The sequence below is a fragment of the Vulpes lagopus genome, chromosome 11, assembly GCF_018345385.1.
Source record: "Vulpes lagopus strain Blue_001 chromosome 11, ASM1834538v1, whole genome shotgun sequence".
NCBI lineage: Eukaryota > Metazoa > Chordata > Mammalia > Carnivora > Canidae > Vulpes > Vulpes lagopus.
Genome location: NC_054834.1, coordinates 3,622,363 through 3,647,758, shown reverse-complemented (window position 1 = coordinate 3,647,758; position 25,396 = coordinate 3,622,363).

Here is a 25,396-nt window from a genome sequence, read left to right as displayed (position 1 = left end):
GGGGCAGTAAACTATTGCCTGTGGCCTATTCCAGCGGGCTACATGGCTCCATGAATGAAGTTATTTTTTTGTTGTTTGTTTGCATTAACACAGTCATAGCAATTCATTCATATATTATCTGTGATCTATGGTAGCTTTCCTGATATAATGGCAATTTTAAATAGTTGCCACAGAGACCATATGGCCCTCAAACCATAAAATATTTGCAATATAACTCTTTACAAAAAATATATAGACCCCAAAATGAAAAGATGTCAGTTTGAAGTGTCCTCTGCAGATGGCACTGCCTGTTTTCAGGGTTTTTTCTCCTCTGAGTGGAAATTTTGTCAGCAAGCACTTTGGAAAGAGGTGGGGCCTCTAGGCTGTTTGCTTTTGCTTTAGGAATAGGCAAGTCAGGATAAAGACCTCAGTTCTAGTCGCTAAAATAAAACATTCTTTTAAAAGATAATGGCTTGAATATACTTTGCTCTTAGAAAAACTAATTAGCATTTCTACTTATTTGCATTTCCCCTTCTGTTTATTGTTCCTGTCTGAAAGTACCTTCGATTATTCTCTGCTCCTCTTTGGGACCAGGAAACATGTCTCTCAAAGGCAGTTCACAGAGTTTAGCTGGAGGGAAAACAGTGTCATCTGTCATTTCAGTTCATGGTTATTAATAATGAACTTATTTGTTCATGATCTTGAAAGCCTACAGCCCATTCCTATTTTTTGTTGCATCCAGGATTTGAAATGTCCGTCGCACTCAGTTGGAAAGAATTCTTATTTTGAAATGATCTGCTGTGGTCACATGGACAGTCCAGTATCATCCAGTTTCTGGCTCCCCAGATCTTGTCAGAATTCACGGCCCCCACCTCATCCCCTTGCTTCTTTATAAGTATTGTTGCAGGAACATTCTTTTTCTTATACTTTTCCTGCTAAGCCAAAGAGAACTTGTTGGTTCAGCTTGATCACAATCAGAACGTCAAATTCTACTCTGAGAAAACAAAATAAAACACAAGTAGAAAAGGATTTTGTCCAAGAATCATCGTTTAAAAATATGTCCGTTACTATCGATTCTTTTTCCCCCATAATATTCAAGTCAAATGTTCAACTGAACAGAGTAGCCACTACTCTCAATAGAGCGTGTCCTTGTTTTACTTCACGGGAGGCTGGGGAGTGTCTGGCATCTGGACTCTGGCATTGGATGGTCTGGCCTCATGGTATCTCTGCCACCTCCTTGATATGTGACCTTTGACAAATTACTTAAACTCCTGGGTATTAGCTTTCTAATACGTATAATCAAGATAATAATGATACCTCACAGGATTGCTTTGAGGATGAAATGAGTTACACAGAAAGATCTTCTATCAGTAGCAGGCATTCAGCACTTATGCTATGTATCCAATGTTCGCTAATATTGTGATGTTGATAATGGCAATTATGGTAATGATGTAATGTTGACCAGAGCCTTACTACAAAAACAAGTTTTTACATGCATTCAGTACACTTAAACAAAAATAAATGGAATAGAACTCAAGGTGCACATTTTTTAGTTGTTTTGTGTTATTCTTAAGTGAAATTGCTATCAATTTGGTATTGCAACATGGTAAAATGGAAAGCATTCTTGAAGATGCATAGATGTAAGTTCTGCAGAACTGCAGACGAACAGCAGAAATTACATTCCCATGGATCCAAAGGGACAATCAGCTGCAAAGTGCCTAATCAACATATACAGCTAAAACTACTAATGGATTTGGTGATAAATGGAATTTATTCAAAACACAATAACGTTTCAAAAAATATATATTTTAAGTCAATCTTTCCCTTAAACTCCTGAGTGGTAAAACTACCAGCACAATATTATTTCCCAAGCGCATGTTTTCACAATAGAAAAGCAGTAACTACATGTGAGAACTGATTCCTGTCATTTTATTTTACCTAAAATATTTAGGGACGCATGTTGGTGTTGAAAGGAAAGAGCCAAGGAAATGGAGACAGACCAAGACACATTATCTTGTGATGGGGATGCAACCTGTTAGCCTTTCAGAATTATGTCCTTGCGTCCTGTAGGGCTTCCGTCTCTCTGAGCTGGGGTCTCCAAGCCATCTACCACTGCTGGAATGTGGCAGTCATGACCTGTAAAGGTGCATTCTGTGATTCCCTCGAGGCTTTCACAATCTCATGACTATTGGCATCCTATCTGAGAGATCTGAATCCATTGAAATCAGGTCCTGTGAAGAAGGAAAGAACCATGGTCATGAAGTAATGTAACACGTGATATCTTTTGATGCCTCTCTCAGGTATACCCCATGCCTTGCTCCAACCCAAACACTTACACATGCTTGTGACAATATTTAAGCTCACAACAAACATGGACGTTGAGTCTGTCATATATAAATTCAATAATTTATTAAGACATATTAAATAATTTAATACACACATTGATTATATTTAAACCCGTGTGTAGTTAACCTACTTTAAGAATCAAATTGTAGGTGCCTGGGTGGCTCAGTAGTTAGCGCCTGCCTTCAGCCCAGGGAGTGATCCTGGAGTCCTAGGATCGATTCCCGCATCGGGCTCCCTGCATGGAGCCTGCTCCTCCCTCTGCCTGTGTCTCTGCCTCTCTCTCTCTCTGTGTCTCTCATGAATAAATTAAAAAATCTTTAAAAAATATTCAAATTGCTTGTCCCATATATAGTAGCACCATTCCTTAACTCTATAAATGTTCATTTGTGAAACTGTGTGTTCTTCACAAAACACCTGACACTGGGCAGTCACATTAGTTTCAGATGCTTGTCTTTAAGTGAAGGTACACAAGGATCTCGTTTCTAAATTTCTAGAGGTCTCCATTCCACTCATCCAAATATGTTGATAAAAGCTGCATGGGTCTGTATCCAAATGAGGGCTCACCCCATATGTAAATATAACACAAATCTTTTCAGAACTAATAAAGATCTCCAAACTTCCGTTTTTTTTTTTTTTGATTTTTTTTCTAGATTTATTTATTTATTTATTTATTTATTTATTTATTTATTTATGATAGACATAGAGAGAGAGAGAGAGATCATGCCCTGGGCCAAAGGCAGGCGGCCAAACTGCTGAGCCACCCAGGGATCCCTCCAAACTTCTAACTAAGAAAACATGTTTACTTTAAAAGGACGGAAGTTAATATGAAATGAAAGGAATGTAAGTGGGGAAAAATAAAGGTGCCTTCAGTAGTAAGAATAAGTTTATGCTCCTACAGGTAAAGAAAAAGAATATGGGCAAAATGCCTTTCTCCCTCTGGGACTAAGGCCCCAAGAATCACTGAACTCAATATTATGAGAAGACAAAAATAGTAATTTCATTGCATTTTTAAGTTAATATCTTTAGCACAGTGCAATTATCACTGTAATTATCCTTGTGATAGTTGGCAGTTTTATATAATTTTAAATCTATTCATTCTGTAAATGAAGTTGATATATTTTATTTTCCTGCCAAACAGAATACAACCCTCAAATAATTTCGGAGCTACACTTTAGGGAAAAAAAAATTCTCATCAAATATTTCATTCTTGAGACCCTCTTTAATTATATAATGATACATAATGCATTTTGTATTTTCATAGACCCTACATATTATAGCATATTAAAGAAATCTCAATAAAGCTATACCAGTTGTCCAGATTACAATGAAAATAAGAAAACATGACAGAGAATAGTATCTGCCTTGTTCACTGCTGAGTGCCTAGAAGAGTACCCCATGCATGGCACATAGCAATAAATAGAAATACATTTAATTGATTAATTCAGCTATCTGTGATATATTATTTATTAAGTTGATAAAAAAAATGGAATAATAAACTCCATAAATGTTACTTTATAAAGCAATCATTAGGAAGTCTAAGGTCAACAATTAAAAATGAGGCAAACAAGATCACTATCCCTACTTGTAGCCAAAAAAAAGCCAAACTTTCTTAAACAATGGCCACTATAGACCGTGCTCTCTGCATCTGTGTAAGTAAAGTTGAATTTTTAGTTATTGATGTTTCATATCAACTAAGAAGTATGTTTTAAAATGTACCTGGGCAGGGGGGGGGAGGGAACACCTGGGTGGCTCAGTGGTTGAGCATCTGCTTTTGGCTCAGGGCGTGACCCCGGGGTCCTGGGATCAAGGCCCTAATCGGGCTCCCCACAGGGCACCTGCTTCTCCCTCTTCCTGTGTCTCTGCCTCTCTCTCTCTCTCATGAATAAATAAATAAAATCTTTAAAATAGTAAAAGATACAATAAAATGTACCTGGGAATTTAAGGGTGCCTGAGGGTTTTGGTTGGTTAAGTGACTGACTCTTGATTTTGGCTCAGGTCATGATCTCCGGGTCCTGAGATTGAGCCCTGTGTTCAGCTCCCTGCTCAGCAGGGAGCCTGCTTGGGGATTCTCTCTCTCTCTCTCTCTCCCTCTCTCTCCTCTTCACCCCCCTCCCCCTGCTACATACACTCTCTCTCTAAAATAAATGAATAAATTAAGAAAAATATAAAATAAACTGTACCTGATATTTTGTTTTAGTTAGTGATAAGAAGACAAACACAGAGGGGTTGATGTCATTGACAGAAGAATTTGTGACTTTTAGCTCCTAAGAACAGGGGACTCACCATGCTACATGGATCACACAGGAAGCACCAGACATAGTCAGGAGGCAGCGGGACTGAGGGGAAGCAAGAACAAAGCCCCAACTGTGCTTTTCCTGGGGAAGAATGGGCAAGGCAGGGTAACCACTGAGCAATCCTGGGCTGGGATAATTTCACTAATCTCAGTGGCTCTCAGCTAGAGGGTCTGTATCTAGGCATCTGGAGCCTGGTCCTGGGGCAATTTGGGGGAGGGAAAATATTGACTTGACGTGAGAGGTAGAGGAGACTGCTTAGATAATGAACTCTGCATGGGTTGGTTTGCTCATAAAAGGTGTGATCATGGTCAAGTTTACTGTATTTAGGAATTAACTAGCTTTGGGAGAGGCATCCCTCCCCACCCCCAGAATCCCCAAGCCCCAAGATGTCAAAGCATCAAAGCATCAAAAACATAACTAATGCAAAGCGTCAAAAGCAAGAGTCTACATGTGCTTCAGGAGTTTTACCCTCATTTTCTAGGGCTTATTTGCATCCTAGTTTTAGGATCAGTTAACTCAGTTCTTCATAAATAAAATTTATAAAAATAATTGATCTGATCTAAATATATGATGTAGTGATAAGTAAAGTTGGATATTGAGGGTGAAGGTGCCGTAGCATATGTTTGAAAAATATTCAGTTTAGGGTACAAGATGATTCTTAGGGCCAGAGTCTACTTCCTTTGATACGTAGAGCTTTTTTTGACATCTGCTCCGCACATTGCCATGCTGGGCGCTCTTAGTAGTACAGAATAAGAAATAATCAGGGGAGTTTGAGTGGGGACTTCTGGTTTCTGGTCTGGTACACAAGGAATATCGAAGTTGTTGCTCCTGTCCACACAACAAGAAAAAAGCTGAACAGAATGAAAATCAACAGCTCTTTTTCGATTCATGAGGAAATTGAAGTCACAGGGCAAACGGCTGCCCCCAGATTGGAGAGAGAAAGTGGAAACAGAACCACAGAAGAGAGTGTGGGCATGTTTGAGAGATTAAAACACCAGCGGGGCCCAGGGTGAGTAAAGCTGTCACACTTTTATATGTTTCACCTCGAGGAGGCCTTGCAGGTTCTTACAGTAAAGAAAAGAGAGAAATCTTCACATGCTTTCAGCACCCCCCACCCAAAGTACCATTTTGAAATATGTCTGGAGTTTTCCCTTTTACTTAACAAGGTTGCCCTCATCAGAAACTACTTTTACCAAAGTTCAGCCTACTAGGGTTTGACCAGAACCTTACCTGCCTGGGGGAATGGAAATGTCTAGCTTGTTCGTTCTAGCACTTGATATGGTGGAAGGGGAAGAGCCAACCGCCTTCTGCAGCAGCGTCTACATGGCAAAACAGAAATACTCCCTCCAGATCCATCTAGCCCTCCTGTCTCAGCTGGGAGAGGGTGTTGGGGACTGAGACGCACTTGTGAGATCACAATGCAGGCACAGCTTCACTGGAGACTAAGACTAATCACAGAACTAAAGAATGCTTCTCTTTCACACCTTACCACTGCATCCGTGCAGTGGCTACATAAGAGCAAGGGGATTCAACTGAAAGAATTGCACAATGTGGACCTTATTTAAGAAGTTTCTGTGGAGGGGCTCCTGGGTGGTCCTGGGATCAAGGCCCGCATCAGGCTCCCTGCATGGAGCCTGCTTCTCCCTCTGCCTGTGTCTCTGGCTCTCTCTCTCTCTCTCTCTGTGTGTCTCTTATGAATAAGTAAATAAAATATTTTTAAAAAGAAGTCTCTGTGGAACCCCAAAGACAGCAGAGGAGATGCAAACAAAGATACCACGGAAACTTTAGCCTGATATCCACTGACGTAGGAAAAATGCAGATACTGTCTAACTTCTAGCCAGATGAATATAAAAGCTTACACTAGAGGCCTGTTTGCTTCAGTTATTTGTATGCAGAACATAATATCTGACTTATAACGAAAAAATTAAAACACACTAAAAGATAAAAAAACAATAATTTCAAGAGATGGTGTAAGTATCAGAACCAGACTTGGATATGGCATAGATGATTAATAAGGCAGAGATTGTAATGGAAAATGTGTGAAAAACTGCAAAAAAATAAATAATAAATAAATAAAAAGCAAAACAGAGGGGTAAGCAGAGAGATGGAAACTCTAGGAAGAAACCAAAAGGAAATTCTAGGAATTAAAACACTTAACAGATATCAAGAATGCTTTGATCAGCTGACCAGTAGTCTTTACACAGTTAAAGAAAGAATCAGTAGCCTGAAGTAAGGTCAAGATGAACTCCTAGAATTAAAGTGAAGAGTGAAGGTAGAATGAAAATAACAAAATGGGATGGTTAAGAGCCAAGGAATAGTTACAAAACACGTGATATGAAATAATGGGAATGCCAGGAGGAGAAGACAAAATGGGGAAGAAGACATTTTTGAAGCAAAATGAGCATTTCCGTGGCAAACCACAGATCCAGGAAGCTCAAAAGAACTAAGCAGGATAAATACTAAAAAATTTACACCTAATTGTATCATAATCAAACTGCAGAAAATTAAAGACAAAGAAAATATTTGAAAGAGGTCGAGGGGGGAAAAAGACATCTTATATATAGAGAAGCAAGTGTAAGAGTTATTTTGGATTTCTCTTCAGAAACTGTAAATAAGAACAGTGGAGTGAAATATTTGGTGTTGAAGGCAGAAGTCAACACCCTAGAATTCTGTATGAAGAAAAATTACTCTTTAAAAGTGAAAAAGAAATAGACTTTCTCAGACAAGCAACATGGGATTTTATCTCTGTAGGTGTGCCTTGCAAGAAATGGTAAGACCTTCTGCAGAAAGAAGGAAGATGACACAGGTCAGACATTTCCATCCACATAAAGAGCAGTGACTGTTAGAGAAGGAATCAATGAAGCAAAATTAAACCTTTTACTTTTCTTTAATTGATCCAGTGCATAAGAGCTTGGTCAAAAAAAATAATAATAACATAAATAGTGTATTTAGTGATTCCAACTTATGGAAAAAGAATAACAGCAATGTTCTAGTGGATAGGAATGAGAATTGCAAATACCCAATTTTATAATAGACATTTTCACTAGTGTGAGGTGGTGTAGTGCTACTTGGGACAGGACTTGAATTCATTGTATATACAGCAACCTCACGAGCAATCGATTAAAAGAGAAAGCATAATTTACATGCTAAGCAATGAGAAAAATAGAATCATATAAGATGTTCATTTAAAACTATAGAAAACAAAAAAAAATACAACTATAGAAAACAGGAAAAGAGTAGAAGACAAAAAACAAAGGACAAGAAAAATAATAGAAAACAGTAACTAATTTGATGACATTAATTCCATCAATTTTCAATATTCTATCAATAACCACCTTAAATTTTCATGATCATCAATTAAAAGAGAGAGAGTAATTTTTTTAAAAAAGGCATAACTTTATGCTGTCACAGTAAACACAAGTTCAATGTCATGGGATGGGGAAAGACTTGCCTTCCATGTTTGATCAAAAGAAATTGGAATGAGCTATATTTATTTCAGACAAAGCAGACTTCAGCTCAAGGACAATTATCAAATGGGAAAAAGGAGTCTTATATATGATAAAGGGGTCCATTTTTAGAGGTGAAAATATGTAGAGTAAACTGATGGACTGCAAGGAGAATGACAGGAATCCACTCACGTTGTTGGGGACTTCAACGTCCCTCTACCAGTAAGTGGCAGTCCAAGTGGGGAGAAAATCAGAAAAGACATGACTGAACTGAACAGTACAATCAATCAAATTGGACATAATTGACATGTAAAGACTACGTCTCCCAACACCAGCAGAATGTGCTTTCCCCTCAACCTCACAGGGAACATTGACCAACATGGACTTCCTCCTGAGCCATGAAGCACATCTTAATAAATTTAAAAGAGCAAAAGCATACACATTTGTTCTTAGACCACAATAAAATTAAACTAGACATTCATAACGGAAAGATGGCTGGAAACCTTCAAAATACATAGAGATTAATTGACCCACTTCTCAATAACACGTGGAACAAACAAGTCTCAAAAGAAATTTAGAAATATCTTAAACTCAATGAACAGGAAAGTAATGCAGCTTCTCTAAATGCGTGGAATGCAGTGAAAGCAGTGCTTTGAGGGAAATTTATAGCATTAAGACAGACATTAAAAAAAAAGAATGGATGCACTTGAAATTTGTAAAGCCCTGAGATTTTGATATTTTATGTGACTCTATCAGATCAACTCCTTGAGGTGTTTCAATTGGCAAGGTCTGCATCACTCAGTGAAGGAGATGCTCCGTGTGAAGTGTGATGTGTCATTAATTCCGATGTGATTTCCCAGTGATATCAGTCCAGCACCCATCCAGGATGTTAATACTCCCACAGAAGCTGTTCAGGCTCCGGCATCTGGCCCCCCAGTCAACCTCCCACAGCTCACAATGTTATAAGCTGCTGCTCTTAGTGCTCTGACCCCAGCATGGCAATATCATGGCTGCTTCTTTAATATCAAGAAATCAAAACTTTCCCATAATGGAGATCAGAAGCAGGTATTTTCTCCTCCCCAATAGTAGCTACAATTAACCAGATAAAGATGTTACCTATACTTTGATTTAATAAGCATAGAACATAAATAAAAGGTGTTACTGAGCTCCCCACCCCCACTCCATTCACCTGGCAGTAAGCCTAGAGCAGATGGTGAGGTTGAGGAGCCAGGTAGTGTGGGCCCAGAATAAGCACCTTTTCTTAAAACTTGAGAACAAAAAAGTTTACATCTAGGGCCAGTGGAGTTGATTAGTAAGAAAAATGTTGATTAGGGTGATTGCTGGAACTAGAGCTTACTTCACATTTAATTGCCTTGGCTTATAGGCTGAGCGCATAAGGCAGGAGCAGGCGCATCTAGACAGGATAGCACAGATGCCTAGTATCATGATTCCTGCTGCATAAAGGAGAAACTGAGGCACTGTTGGGTTAAGTCCTTGCTCAGGTTCTGAGAGAATAAATCACATTCAAATAGGAGTGTAGGCCCACTATATTGTTTTTTCTGTCCCTAGGCCATCTCTAAATAGATTTTCCTGCAGCTGATGAGGACTTGGATAGAATGCCTCCCTCCAACACCCTCCCGTGGAGGTGACTCGATAAGCAAGAGCTTCCTGCTACCTGTTCCTTCACGTTCCATCCAACAGGCAATTCTTAGGTCCTTGACAGCTCATAGTTTCTAGAAGTGCTTTTGAGCAACTGCCTCACTCCAAGCTAGTGTCTTCTCTGTCTCTGTATTGCAGTGGAGTCTTGTGATTTCTATGCTTATTTCAGACCCTTTTTTTTCTTCAAAACTTTATTTTCCATTTCCACCAATAAAGATTAATTTGAATTTTACTAGTTCTTGCGAGCCATACTTAAGACTAGGGATATATTTTTGCTTTTGTTTCTTTTGCCTTCGTGGATGTATCTTGCAAGAAGTTACTGTGGCCAAGTTCAAAAAGGGTGTTGCCTGTGTTCTCCTCTAGGATTTTGATGGACTCTTGTCTCACATTTAGATCTTTCATCCATTTTGAGTTTACCTTTGTGTCTGGTGCAAGAGAGTGGTCCAGTTTCATTCTTCTGCATGTGGATGTCCAATTTTCCCAGCACCATTTATTGAAGAGACTGTCTTTCTTCCAATGGATAGTCTTTCCTCCTTTATCGAATATTAGTTGACCATAACGCTGAGGGTCCACTTCTGGGTTCCCTATTCTGTTCCATTGATCTATGTGTCTGTTTTTGTGCCAGTAACACACTGTCTTGACAACAGCTTTGTAGTACAGCCTGAAATCTGGCATTGTGATGCCCCCAGCTATGGTTTTCTTTTTTAAAATTCCCCTGGCTATTCGGGGTCTTTTCTGATTCCACACAAATCTTAAAATAATTCGTTCCAACTCTCCGAAGAAAGTCCATGGTATTTTGATAGGGATTGCATTAAACGTGTAAATTGCCCTGGGTAACATTGACATTTTTACAATATTAATTCTGCCAATCTATGAGCATGGAATATTTTTCCATCTCTTTGTGTCTTCCTCAATTTATTTCAGAAGTGTTCTATCGTTTTTAGGGTATAGATCCTTTACCTCTTTGGTTAGGTTTATTCCTAGGTATCTTATGCTTTTGGGTGCAATTGTAAATGGGATTGACTCCTTAATTTCTCTTTCTTCAGTCTCCTTGTTAGTGTATAGAAATGCCACTGACTTCTGGGCATTGACTTTGTATCCTGCCACGCTACCAAATTGCTGTATGAGTTCTAGCAATCTTGGGGTGGAGGCTTTTGGTTTTTCTATGTAGAGTATCATGTCATCCGCAAAGAGGGAGAGGACACCTGCACCCCAATGTTTATAGCAGCAATGTCCACAATAGCCAAACTGTGGAAGGAGCGTCGGTGTCCATCGAAAGATGAATGGATAAAGCTGTGGTCTATGTATACAATGGAATATTCCTCAGCCCTTAGAAATGACAAATACCCACCATTTGCTTCAACCTGGATGGAACTGGAGGGTATTATGCTGAGTGAAGTAAGTCAATCGGAGAAGGACAAACAGTGTATGGTCTCATTCATTTGGGGAATATAAATAATAGTGAAAGGGAATATAAGGGAAGGGAGAAGAAATGTGTGGGAAATATCAGGAAGGGAGACAGAACATAAAGACTCCTAACTCTGGGAAACGAACTAGGGGTGGTAGAAGGGGAGGAGGGCAGGGGGTGGGGGTGACTGGGTGATGGGCACTGAGGGGGGCACTTGACGGGATGAGCACTGAGTGTTTTTCTGTATGTTGGTAAATTGAACACCAATAAAAAATAAATGTATTAAAAAAAAAGACTAGGGACATAATTCAAAAGCAAGGAGGTAAGATACCATTGTTGTTTGCTTATCTAAAGCAGCATGTTTTCTGTTACTTCAGGGCTAGGGGATTATTTTTTTAGAGCCTGGAAATTCCTAAAATCCATAGCATAAGCTGTTATGCTCAACCGAATGCTGTATTTCTTATTTCTGAATTGTTTTCAGTAGGAAAATAAATGACATCGATATAATATAAACCCACCATTTTATGATAAATGTATTAAACAATGATGATATTAGAGGTATGTAGTTTATTAACACATTTATAAATATATATTGCATTTGATATTCTAATTTATTTGAAATTGCCAATATATATTTTCTTTTTCATTTTTTTTTTTTTTTACTTTTTAAATATAGCTTTAACAATCTCTTTGCTAAGTGTAGTAGAGAAAGTGATAGGTTTTCCAGGATCTCGATGTGATACAAGTGTTGTCACAGATATGAATATTAAAACCTTAAAAGCCAGATAATCCTTTTGATTGTTTATGAGACTCTAGTCGAATTTGAGATTTTCTTTATGGCTTTTCAACTTACGTTTAGTTTGAGAGTTATGTTAATAAAAGAAAAAGTGTAAAAGGGACTCGAGATTTTCATGAAATGTCACATATTCTATTTCTTTATGTTTGAATGATTGAAAGAGATGTTTAGGGGCACCTGGGTAGCTCAGTGGTCAAGCGTCTGCCTTTTGGCTCAGGGTGTGATCCCGAGGTCATGGGATGGAGTCCCACATCGGGCTCCCCCCGCAGGGAGTCTGCTTCTCCCTCTGCCTGTGTCTCTGCCTCTCTCTCTGTGTCTCTCATGAATAAATAAATACAACCTTTTTTTTTTTTAAAGAAAAGAAGTTTTTTTTTTTTTTAAAGAAGAGAAGTTTAAAGCATACAAAGTATTAAAACTGAATTAAAATTTTACAGGTGGATATATTAAGATATATTTTTTTAATTTAAATTCCAGGATTGTTAATATATACTATTTGTATTAGTTTCAGGTGTACAGTCTAGTGAGTCAACACTTTACGTTACTCAGTGCTCATCATAAGTGTACTCTTATTACTCTTCACCTATTTCATCCTTCCTACCTCCCCTCTGGCAGCTATCAGTTTGTTCTCTATATTTAAGAGTGTGATTTTGTGTGTGTGTGTGTCTCTTTTGTTTCTTAGTTTGTTTAGTATCTTAAATTTTACATATGAGTGAAATCATACAGTATTTGTTTTTCTCTGTCCGATTTATTTCACATAGCCTTATATCCTATAGATCCATCCATGATCCCACAAATGGCAATATTTCATTATTTTATATGGCTGAGTTATATTCCATATATATTGGTATATATATGTATATATATGTATATACATATGTGTGTGTGTGTGTGTATATATATATATATATATGTATATATGTATGCATATATATATATACAAATCTTCTTTATCTATTCCCCTATTTACTGATGGACACTGGGCTGCCACCATATTTGGATATTGTAAATATTGCTGCAATAAACCTAAGGAGTCTATATCTTTTCATGTTAGTTTTCATTTTCTTTGGGTAAATGCCCAATAGTGGAATTACTGGGATACATGGTAATTCTATTTTTCGTTTTTTTTTTTGAGAAATTTTCATACTGTTTTGCACAATGGCCATACCAGTTTATATTCCCGCCAACTCCGCATTGTCTCCAATACTTGTTGTTTCCTGTGTTTTTGACTTTAGTACTCTAGCAGGTGTGAGGTGATTTCTCATTATGATTTTGATTCACTTTTACTTGATAATAAGTGATGCTGAGCATCTTTTCATGTGTCTGTTGGCCACCTGTATGTCGTTGGTGAAATGTCTGTTCATGTCTGCTGCCCATTTATAAATTAGATTTTTTTTGGTGTTGATTCATGTCAATTATTTATATGCTCTAGATATTATTGGATATGTCAATTGCAAATACCTTCTCCCATTCTGTAGGTTGCCTTTCTATTTTGTTGTTTCCCTCACTGTGCACAAGCTTTTTATTCTTATGTAGTCCTAGTAGTTTATTCTTGCTTTTGCTTCCCTTGCCTTCAGGAGACATAGCTAGAAAAATGTTGCTACAATCAAGGTCAGATAAATTACTTCCTGTGCTCTTTGCTAGGATTTTTATAGTTTCGAGTCTCACATTTCAGTATTTATTTCATTGTGAGTTTATTATTGTGTATGGTGTAAAAAAGTGGTCCAGGTTCATCCTTTTTGCATTTAATTGTCCATTTTTTCCAACATCAAAGAGGAGACTTTTTTTTTTTTTTTTTTGTTTTTTTTTGCCTATTGCATATCCTTGCCTAGATTAATTGGCCATTAAAGCATGAATTTATTTCCAGACTCTCCATTATGTTCTTTTGATCTATGTGTCTAGTTTTGTGCCAGGACCATTCTATTTGATCACTAAACTTTGTAGTGTTATCTTGAAATCTGAGATTGTGATGCCTTCAGCTCTGTTCTTTCTCAAAATTGCTTTGGCTATTTGAGGTGTTTGTGGTTCCATACACATTTTAAGAATATTTGTTCTAATTCTATGAAAAATGAATTTGATATTGTGATAGGGAGCTTTCATTTTAGAATGGTTTCCAATTTACATAAAATTGTGAATACAGTAGCATTCTCACATACCCTACGCCCAACTTCTATCATTATTAATATTTTATTTTATTATTTTATGTTTTTCTTTATTAATATTTTAGACTGATGAGTACATTTGCTCTGATTAATTAACCAATAATGATATATTATTATAAATAAATAAAATATATACTTTATTTAGATTTCCTTAGTTTCTATGTCATGTTCAGAATCCCATCCAAGGGACTACATTTTATCATTATGTTTCCAAAGGCTCCTCTAGAATGTGATAGTTGCACAGCATTTCCTTTTATTTGATGACCTTGATGGTTTGGAGATGTACTGTTCTGATATTTTGTAAAATACCTCTGTCCAGAATGGTGCTATGTGTTTAGTGGAGGCAAACAACCAAGTAAAATGCTATTTTCATTACATAGAAAAGGGACATACTATCAGTGTTACTTACGACCATCGATATGAACCTTAATCACCTGCCTAAGATACTGTTTCTCAGGTTTTTTGCTCTACTTGTAGGAAGGAAGTCACTGTGTGCATTTGGCAAACGAGTGGCGACCTATGCTCCACTCCCACGAGGGTGCAATATCAATGTAAATTATTTGGAGTTTTTATGCCTAAGAGACTTGTTTACTCTCCCTTATTTCTTTAAGTATTCAGTCATTTATATCAATATGGTTTCCCGAATATATTTTCATTTATTTCTTTTTTTTTGTATTTCAATAAAATATGTTTTTTAAAAGCTGCAAATACAGAGAAAGTAGCACAGGACAATGTAGTCTTCCCTTTATACCCTCCCATTTCGCTGCTGCTATTTTACCTCAGCCATTTTCCTTGAGACAACTTTGCTCAAACAAAATGTTCTCATCACATGTCCAAGTACTTAAAGGCTTAAAATCAGACTTTTGCAAAACATGAAAGAGCTTTTGAAAAGGTAATTTTCAGGGTTAAAATCTTTCTCCATCAATTTTAAAAATCTCACACACATTAAAAATTCTATTGCATCTACTTCAGTTTTATTTATTTTTTTTTCTACTTCAGTTTTAATTCAATGAATTTTAAAACCAAATCAATTCTTTTTAGACAAATGGTTGGATATATTTTTTATTGATTACCTACATTTTTGGCATATTTTTATTGCAGTTCGATTTGCCAACATATAGTATAACATCCAGTGCTCATCCCATCAAGTGCCCTCCTCAGTGCCCATCACCCAGTCACCCCCACCCCCCGCCCACCTCCCCTTGTTCATTTCGCAGAGTTAGGAGTCTCTCATGGTCTGTTACCCTCTCTGATCTTTCCCACTCATTTTCTCTCCTTGCCCCTATAACCCCTTTCACTATTTTCTATATTTCCCGTATGAGTGAAACAATACAATGTTCGTCCTTCTCCAATTGACTTACTTCACTCAGCAAATACCCTCCAGGTCCATCCACATCAAAGCGAATGGTGGGTATTTGTCGTTTCTAATGGCTGAGGAATATTCCATTGTATACATAGACCACAGCTTCTTTATCCATCATGTTTATGGACACCGAGGCTCCTTCCTCAGTTTGGCTATTGTGGACATTGCTGCTGTGAACTTTGGGGTGCAGGTGTCTTGGTCTTTCACTGCATCTGTATCTTTGGGGTAAATCCCCAGCAGTGCAATTGCTGGGTCATAGGGCAGGTCTATTTTTAACTCTTTGAGGAACCTCCACACAGTTTTCCAGAGTGGCTGCACCAGGTCACATTCCCACCAACAGTGCAGAGGGTCCCATTTTTCCAAATCCTCTCCAACATTTGTTGTTCCCTCCCCATTCTCACTGGTGTGAGGTGGGATCTCATTGTGGTTTTGATTTGTATTTCCCTGATGGCCAGTGATGCGGAGCATTTTCTCATGTGCATGTTGGCCATGTCTAGGTCTTCCTCTGTGAAATTTGTCTTTTGTGCATTTCGTGATTGGATTGTTCATTTCTTGGGTGTTGAGTTTAATCAGTTCTTTATAGATCTTGGCCACTAGCCCTTTTTCTGATACGTCATTTGCAAATATCTTCTCCCATTCTGTAGGTTGTCTTTGAGTTTTATTGACTGTTTATTTTGCTGTGCAGAGGATTTTGATCTTGATTAAGTCCCAATAATTCATTTTTGCTTTTGTTTCTCTTGCCTTCATAGATGTATCTTGCAAGAAGTTACTGTGGCCAAGTTCAAACAGGGTGTTGCCTGTGTTCTCCTCTAGGATTTTGATGGAATCTTGTCTCACATTTAGATCTTTCATCCATTTTGAGTTTATCTTTGTGTCTGGTGTAACAGAATGGTCCAGTTTCATTCTTCTGCACGTGGATGTCCAATGTTCCCAGCACCATTTATTGAAGAGACTGTCCTTTTTCCAGTGGATAGTCTTTCCTGCTCCTAAATGTATTTTTGTAACTGGGTTATAATCCATTTCTTTCTTTCTTTCTTTCTTTCTTCTTTCTTTTTTTCTTCTTTCTTTTTCTTTTCCTTTCTTTCTTTGTCATGTTCTCTTTCTTTCTTTTTCTTTGTTACTCTTTCTATTGCTTTTTTGCTTTCCTTCCCTCCCTCCTTCTCTACTTCCTTCTCTCTTTCTTTTTCCTAACTATTTAGCTCAAATTTTAGATTTAGATGTTGATAGTTCTTTCAGTTGGTTCTTTTGCCCCTTACTCACACAAACACACTAAGGTGTGGGGGTGTTATTTTTGGTTTTAGTTACTATTTGTTTTCAGCACTTTCTTACCTTCTGTCACTACAGGATGCCCTAGGCTCACCTTATGTATTTCCTGCCCCGATCCTAGAATAAGGCATTTATGTAGAAGCTCTGTTTCTTTAACTGGAGAATTTGATTAGAGAAACTAAGATCCAGGTACTCGGTATTCTAATTGCCGTTACGGTGTCTGGCCACTCAGCATACAATACGAGGGGTCGTTTATCTGTGTATTAACCATGTACATCTGCATAAAACCACTGAGCCTGATCATTTTGGATTTGGAACATTGTTAAACATGAGTTAATAAGTACAGGTTTATTTAGACTATATTTTTCTCTTTCTGAGACTTTTAATAGTTTGTTTCTTTTGAGGATATTGTTCCATTTCATTTAATTTACCAAATCTGTGGGCATAGAGTTGTTTATAGTATTAATTTACTATACTTTTGAAGTCTATGGGATCAATAGTGATTACCTCTCTTTTATTTCAATCTTGGCAATTTGAGTCTTCTCCTCTTCTTGGTTAGCCTAAATAGATGTCTGTCAATCTTATTGATCTTTTCAAAACACCAGCTTTCACTTACATTGATTTTCTCTATGGCTTCCTATTTTCAATTCCATTGATTTCTGCACTAATTTTTGTTAATCTTTTTTTGCTTTGGACATACATTACACTACTCTATTTCCTCTAATTTCCTGAGATGAAAGCTTAGGTTATTGATTTTAGGTTTCTGCTTTTATAACATATGCACTTATTGCTATATATTTACTTTAAGAATTATTTCAGTGCATTCCACACATTTTCATAAGTTATATTTTCATTTAGTTCAAAATATTTTAATTGTTCTTAAGACTTCTCCTGTGACCCATCTGTTATATAAAAAACAGCTACTTTTTTTAAGATTTTATTTATTCATGACAGACACAGAGAGAGAGAGAGAGGCAGAGACACAGGCAGAGGGAGAAGCAGTCTCCATGCAGGGAGCCCGACATGGGACTTGATCCCCGGTCTCCAGGATCACATCCCAGGCTAAAGGTGGCACTAAACCACTGAGCCACTGGGGCTGCCCAAAAAAGCAGCTAATTTTTGAGTATTTGGAAACTTTCCAGCTATTTTCTTGTTATTGATTTCTAGTTTAATTCCACCATGGTCTAAGAACATAATTTATATTATTTTTATTTTTTAAAAGTTGTGTTAAGTAGGTTGTATACTATAAAATATTCTCTATCTTGGTTCATGTGCTGTGAATGCTTGAGGGGACTGTGTGTTCTGGTGTCATTGGATGGAATTTTCTATAATTGTCAATTAAATCCAATTTATTGAGGGCATCATTCAACAAGCCAACTATATCCTTATTGATTTTCCCATTTACTTTATCTATCAATTATAGAAAGAGGGGTGTTGTTGAGTCCCCAAATACAATAGGAGATTCCTCCATTATCTCTTTTCTTTTTTTTTTTTTAATCTCTTTTCAATTATATCACTTTCTGCCTCAGATGTTTTGAGACTCTCTTCTTAGGTTCATTCACATTTTATGTCGTTTTCTCTTCTTTAAGAATTGGCCTCTTTATCATTCTGTAATGACCTATTTTATCTCTGAAAACATTTTATTTTTTAAATTCTGAGACCACTTTGTCTAAAAATGTCTAAGTGTCTGCCCCTTTTTCTGAAACTAATATAACACTATATATTAACTCTACAGGAATTAAAATTTAAAACAAAACAAAAACATTAAAGATAAGATAAAAGTAGGCTAGCTACACCAGCTTTCTTTTGATATCATTGGGTCTGTTTGCTTGTTTTAGTCCAATCTAACAATACTTATTCTGTAGTCAGTAAATTTATATTATTCATATTTAAGTAAGTTATTGATACAGTTGGATTAATATCTAATATTTTATAATTGTGTGCTCCATGTAGTACTTGCTCTTTTTCAACTCCCTCTCTTTTTCTGAATTCCTATTTTGAGTAAGTTTTTTCTATGATTTCATTTTATCTCTTAGCATACTCAATTTACTGTTGACTGATTGCCCTAGAGATCTTTTAAGCTAATGCAAGTCCACATTTAAATACCAATACACTGTTTCATTTTTTTGCATTACCTTGTAACAGTATTCTCAATTCCTTATTCTTATACCTAATGACATCAGTGTCTTTCATTTCACTTATCCATCTGCCATAATTATCCAATGCACTGTTACTGCTATTACTTTAACAAAACAGCTATCTTTTGGAAAAATTAACAGTAAGAAAATAAAATATTTTATTTTACCTTGAGTTATGTGTTTTCTCATGCTTTTCCTTTCATTATGAAGATCTGAGTTTCTGACATATAATTTTTCTTCTTGAAGATCTTTTAGCATTTCTTATAGGGCATTTCTGCTAATGATAAATTATTTCTCCATTTTTGAAGGATATTTTGCTAGATATAGTATTCTAAATTGTAGGGTTTATTTCTTTTGGCAGCATAAATATTTATTTTTATCTTGCTTGCATAATTTGTGATGAAGAGTCTTTTTTTTTAAGATTTTATTTATTTATTCATGAGAGACACACAGAGAAAGAGAGAGACAGAGACACAGGCAGAGGGAGAAGCAGGCTCCATGCAGGAAGCCTGATGCAGGACTCGATACCGGGACCCCAGGATCATGCCCTGGGCCAAAGGCAGGTGTAAACCGCTGAGCCACCAGGGATCCCTGTGAGGAAGAGTCTAATGTAATTCTTATTCCTCTCCCTCTTCCTTTTTCTTACATCTTTCTCACAATATTATGTCTTTGTCTTTGGTTTTCTGAGGATTTGACTAGGATATGCCTAAGTGTAGAATTTTTAGTACTTATCTTTCTTGTGTTGTCTGAGCTTCCTGGATCTATGACTTGTTTTCTATCAACTATTTGGCGGAAAATCTCAGACATTATTACTTCAAATATTTCTTCTGCCCTCTTTCCTCTTTATTCTCCTGATTTTCCTATTATGCACATGTTATACATTTTGTAACTGTCCCACAGTCTTAGATAGTGTGCTCTGCCATTTTCATTCTTTATTCTTCTTGCATCTGAGTTTTGAAAGTTTCAACTGACATTTCTTTATGCTCATTAATTCTTTCTTTGGCTGTGTCCAGTCTCCTGAAGAAACCATCAAAGACATTCTTCATCTTTGTTACAATGCTTTTATTTCTAGTATTTGCTATGAATTCATGAAGGGTCCATATCTCCACTTAGATTAATCTTTTATTCTTGTATTTCCCACTTTTTCCATGAAAGTGCTAAGCATGCTAGTCATATTTATTTTAAATCCTCAGTCTGAAAATTCCAACTTATCAGACATACCAGATTTTGGTTCTGATGTTTGCTCTGTCTCTTCAAACTGTTTTTTTTTTTTTATCTTTACTCTGCTTTGTCATTTATTACTGTAAGCCAGATATAATGTATTGGATAATAGAAACTGAGATTAAAAGGATTTCAGTGTGAGATTTTTTTTTTTTTTTCCAATCTGGCTAGAAGTTGGACTGTTTTTAAAACTTACTGTGGCCATAGGTGGCAGATGCCTCAAAATTCACTGCTGTTATAATCTTGTATCCCATCTCAACTTTGGATTCCCTTTTCAGTATGGCTTCTTGGAGAGTGTCTTGAAGGTCTTCCAGCTAGACTCCCCACTATTACACTCGAGTCCTACTGTGTCTGTTAGGCATTGTGAAGGAAAGACTTATATAATTTCAAAATTAAATCTCAAACTTATTTGGGTCCCTGGTTCTATTGTGTGTACTTCCCAAGTTTTTCTCCATCATAGGTACAAGAAGAAGGTTCGAGAAGGCTGGTGTGGGAGGGATGTCTCCCCCTAGCTGGGGTAAAGTCCTATTAAACTGTATTATGGAGAAAGTTCTAAGCATAATACACAATGATTTATTTCCTAACTCTTGCCAGAGTTGCAGGCATTTTCTTGGATCTTGACTGAAAATCTGGTGGAGTTCCTTGAGAAAAAAAAAATCCTTAATATTCTGGGCTGCCTCTAGAATTGTGGCCTTCAAGAGTTTCTTGTTTTCATGCTTATCCACACTCTATCCATCAATTAACCAAAATTACCACTTAAGTTTTCTACCAGTTTATGACTGCAGAGGTGTTTATTTAAGTAAATAGATCCAGGCTTTGTCTCCTTGATGATGAGTCTGTCTCTCCAGATTTTTAAAGGTGGTTTTCTCTGAAACTTCAGGTCTCTCATGAATACAGGAAAGTCATTGATTTTCAATTTGTTCAGCTTTGTTTCTTATTGTAAAGAGGAATGTTAAAATTTCCATGCTTGACTCAAAAGACTGTAGTATAACTAATTACATATTTTTTAAAAATATCATTGTCTTCTACAAAATTCAAAGACAAAGCAGCAATTTACTTTTGGCAGCCATCTTTCTCAGATATCATTGCATGTGTTATATTTATGTATAGATTTATTTGTTGTTTTTTTCTCAAATGTTTTGTTCCTGTTATCTTACATTTTTACCAAGATAAGTTTTAGTCACACTGTATGTATATGTTTTCTAAGTACCCTTAAATACATTTTGTAACACAAATGAAAATTACAAATATAGGGATCCCTGGGTGGTGCAGCAGTTTAGCACCTGCCTTTGGCCCAGGGTGCGATCCTGGAGACCCGGGATCGAATCCAACGTCAGGCTCCCAGTGCATGGAGCCTGCTTCTCCCTCTGCCTGTGTCTCTGCCTCTTTCTCTCTCTCTGTGACTATCATTAAAAAAATAATAATAATAATAAAATGAAATCTTAAAAAATTAAAAAAAAGAAAATTACAAATATACAAAAAATGTATTTATATGATTTGAATATATCTGCATACATGTCAGTGTGAATATATATGTATTATTTAACATTACAGGTTTGCATTCATCTTCTCAAAGCTAAAATAAAACAATATGTAATTTCTAAAACTTGAGAATATAATGTTAGAGTTTCAAGTTTCTTATCTCAATTTATTCTGTGAATATTTTTGTTCATGTCTACTTATTGACTTGCATTATCTTTTTCTTAAAAAAATTGATGAATAAATGAATCTAAAAGAGATGGATATTAGATCTGAGGGACAAATTTAATGGTCTTATAAATTTTGCAAAGAACAATTTGTTGACTGTATTTATAAGTTCTACCATAATTTCAATCTTGATTAATTTATTCCTCAAATGTTAAAAGTACTTTCATTCAGCTTTATCTCATTTAATTTGTGATTTTAGCTTTAATTCACCGATTTTAATGTATTTATCCTTTCTTTAATTTTGCATTAACTGTCTTATAATCTTATAATGGGATTTTTGAAAGTTTTCAATTATAAATTAGATCAAATCTTTAATTCAAATATTATAAAAAGCATTTAACTTACTATTTTACTTTTAAATTGAAGACAAGGCAAATTGCTGGTTAATTTTTACATTTTTGAGAGTATTGATATTTACCATTTGGTCTAATACATGGCTAAATTTCGCAAATATTTTATTATGGGTAAATAAAATAATATATTGCCAGTTTCTAGTATCATTTACTATAAATTGTTTAAATGTATATTAATTATATTATTTAGATCCTCTAAATATCTTTTCTGATATTTGATTTACTATAGGATTTTTTTACTTTAACTTGTATATAATTAATATTATGATTCTTGCTTTGAGTTTTCATATATTCATTTTTAACTTTTGGATGGATTTTATTTTCAGCATTAGTGGATATTATTTATGATCCAATTTTGGAATCCAATTTTAATATTTAAAGTTACTGTAAATAAAAATATTCCTTTGGGGTGCCTGGGTGGCTCAGTAGGTTGAGTGCATTCAGCTCAGGATATGATCCCAGGATCCTTTCCAGTCTGTGTTGGGTTCCCTTCTCAGTGGGAAGTCTGCTTCTCCCTCTCCTTCTGGCTCTTCCCCCCCTTCCCCGCTGGTACTTTTCCTCCTTCTCCCTCTCTCTCTCTCAAATAAATAAATAAAAACATATAAAATTATGTTAATTATGCTTATATGCATTAAAACTAAAGTCATGTTTTCTAAGATTCTGTCTTCAATTATGTTGTGTTTTTTTATTATGCTATTTCCTTTATTTTAGAAATGTAGGCATCTCTGTGCTTTGTTTATATTTTCTGCTCATTTGAATAATTTAAGCTATTTTTAGTAAATATAATGGCTATGTTAATAAATCTATTGAATTGGATTTCTCATATTTTTCTTAATCGGAAGGTATAGATATGTGTTTAAGTGGAAAATAAACAAACTCATAATCCTTCTACTACTCCACCTAATTCCACTGCCGAAATCCAATTATGCTATTATTCTCAGTTAAACCATTGAAACATATTTATATTTCTACTTACTATAGTTTATGTTATTTAAATTCTCTGCTTCACACATATTTCCCATAGTTGGTTCATTTTGGGTCTTTATTCCAGTGGCTATGCTGCTTGCCAAGTCTTCTCCATGATGGTTTCTGTCATAGTTTTCTCTTTCCTATTAATTTCTTTTAAATGAAGGTCAGATCTCTTGATTCCTTTTTTTTTCTTTTTAAGATTTTATTTATTCATTAATGAGACACACACACACACACAGAGAGAGAGAGAGAGAGAGAGAGGCAGAGACACAGGCAAAGAGAGAAGCAGGCTCCATTCAGGGAGCCCAGCGCAGACCCGATCCAGGAACTCCAGGATCATGACCTGGGCTGAAAGCAGATGCCCAACCGCTGAGCCACCGAGACGACCCTCTTTCCTATTAAATTAATGAACATTTAATACTTACAGCTCCTTGAAGAGGGAAGTGTTGCTTGAGAGTATATCTTTGTCAATTGCCAATTGCAGTGTTCATTGAGATTCCTCTCTCCAGAAGAAACAGCGACTAAGAGAAGGCAGAAAGCGTCTGATTGCTTGATTTGTGATTCTTTTTTTGAATCAGCACCAACAGTTCATTCATCATTCATTTGGAGACCCTGGTGAGATGTTGACAAATTGAGAAGAGTAGCTTACATGACAGACATTATCAAATGGGAGCAATCCTCACAGGGCTGACCACATCAATTCTGATGATGAAGGTAGACAAGATTTTCGGAGGTGGCTGCTGCCTCTGCCGGCTTGAAAGATGTTATAAAATCATTATAACACCTATGGCTTATTGAACAACATGTGTCAGGGGCAAATAATTTAATCAGGTTACCGGAAATGTTCAGAATTAGCATCAAGTCTAGCCTGACAGAGGAAGAAACTGCAGATTATAAGCAGATTCTTCAATGTATACTAATTAATATACTTCGTTAATGGCAAAACTTAAATTCAAATTATATTTATGACTTTCTGAGTCCAGAGTTGATAACATTTTCAGCATGTCATAATGTATACTTGAGGCAATTACTGTGTGAGAATGGTCAGCCACCTCATTAGAATGAGGGAAGAAACCAATGTTTACCTGTCCATAAGAAAGGAGCCTGAAAACTCAATGGTTGTCTCTGAAAAATAAATTATGTGTCTAAAAGTGGGTTGTGGGACATCTGGGTGGCTCAGTCGTTGAGCATCTGCCTTTGGCTCAGGACGTGATACCAGAGTCCCGGGATTGAGTCTTAATTCAGGCTCCCTGCATGGAGCCTGCTTCTCCCTCTGCCTGTGTTTCTGCCTCTCTCTGTGTGTCTCTCATGAATAAATAAATAAATAAATAAAATTAAAAAAAAATAAGTAAAAGTGGGTTGTGTAGAGTCCCATAATTCCTGCAAAGCTAAATGAAGAATGCAAATCCCTTTTGATGCAAATAAGTTGTCTCTAACTGAATACAAAATAATGAAAAGCTAGAAAAATGAGTTAGCAGGGAAACTTCTCATTAAAAACTTACAGCCATGCACTGCACTCAAGCCAAATCTCAAAAAATTGAAAAAGTTTAGTTAACCTTTTGAAAATAATAACCGATATAAATATAAAGCATATTTAGACTTCTAATTGTGAATGTTAATATCACAAATAGATACATTTTCTCTGATAATTCAAAATGTATGAGAAATTCTTGTACTGTAAAACTACAGTTTCTGAAATTAATTTTGTTTACTACAGTCTCTGTTCCTTTAGGCATCAGAGTCATACAGAAATGATGAGTTGTCTTAAAACAGAAAAATGTGGAGAAGATTTTACTTTTAACTCTAGTAAGAAAAAAATGACTGGATTTTAGAAGGAAGTGTCAAATGATATCCATAATTTTATTATTTTATTTTATTTTATTTTATTTTATTTTATTTTATATCCATAATTTTAAAGAAAGTATTACTCCAGAAAGAAAATTAAAGAATAAAAGGCAGAATTTCAAGATGGAGAAAAAAGGAACAATATTGGGAATTAATTATTAATCTATGTGCTTGAATTTATTATGCCTGATTTTAATAGATAACACATACTTAATGAGAACAATATTCTCTAAGAAGTTCCTAATTATATAAATACATAAAAATCTGAACCAAAAAAAAAAAAAATCTGAACCTAAAGTTTTGTATAGCTACTATGGAAAAAAACAGGATTTTTTAAACTTTTTGTGGGAACTCTACTGTGTAATTTGATAATGTGCTGGGATTTACCAATGTATTCATTAGCAATTGCTGAATAACCAAAACATATAGATTAAAAGAACCTCGGTG